This window comes from Mus caroli, chromosome 11 (assembly GCF_900094665.2).
Source record: "Mus caroli chromosome 11, CAROLI_EIJ_v1.1, whole genome shotgun sequence".
Lineage (NCBI taxonomy): Eukaryota > Metazoa > Chordata > Mammalia > Rodentia > Muridae > Mus > Mus caroli.
This window is the reverse complement of record NC_034580.1, coordinates 96,263,587-96,264,831: the sequence shown is the minus strand read 5'-3', so window position 1 is coordinate 96,264,831 and position 1,245 is coordinate 96,263,587. Positions and strand designations below refer to the sequence as shown.

At 50.3% G+C, this 1,245-nt stretch overlaps 1 long non-coding RNA gene across 1 annotated transcript in view; it reads right to left on the bottom strand.

Moving 5' to 3' along the window:
* The window catches only part of LOC110304182, a 5,926-nt gene that overhangs the window by 3,692 nt on the left and 989 nt on the right, over positions 1 to 1,245 (bottom strand). The gene's annotated exons all lie outside the window — the stretch shown is intronic.

Sequence of the window (1,245 nt, the reverse complement as noted above, 5' to 3'; positions counted from 1 at the left end):
GCGGACACACAGAGTTTATTCAGAAGCTCCAATCCTTCCTCTAATTCCACCTAGGCGACTCTAGCCTTCCCCTGCTGCCAATTGGCTGAAGTGAGAAGAAAGGCGGCAGAGAAACCTTCAAGGGGTTTGGAAGGGATGTATGACTGGGTGGGAGGAATGGATGAAGATGGAACCCTGGCAGAGGCCGCAGCTTGGGACGGTGAAGTCTTCCTGAGCCCTGGGCTGATCACTGTGGAGTGTGGCAAGTAGGCAGGTGGGCTCATGGATTAGGTAGAGATAAAGATCCCCAGGTAAGCTAGCAGGGGTGGGAGTCAGGGAAACAGTGGAGGGGAGCAGTCCTGGCAATTTGCCAGGTGCACCTACAACTGGATTAGGGATGCTGCTATCTTCCTCTCCCTTCCAGGAAGACTTATTGGCTGGAAGAGAACAAGTTAGGCCTCGTTCCTTTCTCTACTGGGGGAATGTGGTAAAAGATACTGTTAGGATATCTTCATCTGAAGTTATTTTAGCCCGTAAGCTCTTGTGCATTTATGTGTGTGTGTGTGTGTGCACGCGCGCCTGAGTGTGTGCTTCAGGAAATCCTTTTCTAAACAGCCACTCCCCCAACTCCCACCCACACAAGCTGTTTCCTCTTGTCACTCTGTACGCTCTCTTGAGAGTTAGGATACTTTTAATTTTCTATGCAGCCAAGGTCTATGCTGGCACCCAGCATACAGTTGGTGCTCAGTACTTGAGTTGAATGAGTGAATGCCTTGGGTTCATGTTACAGCCGCAACAGCAGTCATCAACCACAGGAAGAAATACCCACGTCTTCTTAGGCTACCTACTGAGTTCTTTTGGATGGCTCAACAGCCTTGTCTACTCTGAAGGGGCTTGCTGCCCCGCTTTGGTTTAGACCTCTGCTCCCTTTCTTTCCATCTAATGTCTGATTTTCCCCCAAATCCATCAAAGTTTCCTTATACCATCATTTAATCTCCTTTGTTTCTCCCTGGAGCAGTATCCAGCCCCCCCACCCCCACCCCCACCCCCACACACTGACCCTTCTGCTCTGGGACTTGAAATAAGGTGTCCGAGTTTAGAGTGTACCATATTTCCTCTGGGAGGAACTGGCTCTGTTTTCTACATTGGAGCCTCCACCCGGGGGTTTTACCTTTGGCCTCCGCAACGTGCTGTGGCTTGTTACATACTAAGACAAGCCGTGGTGCCTTCTGCGGACACACAGAGTTTATTCAGAAGCTCCAATCC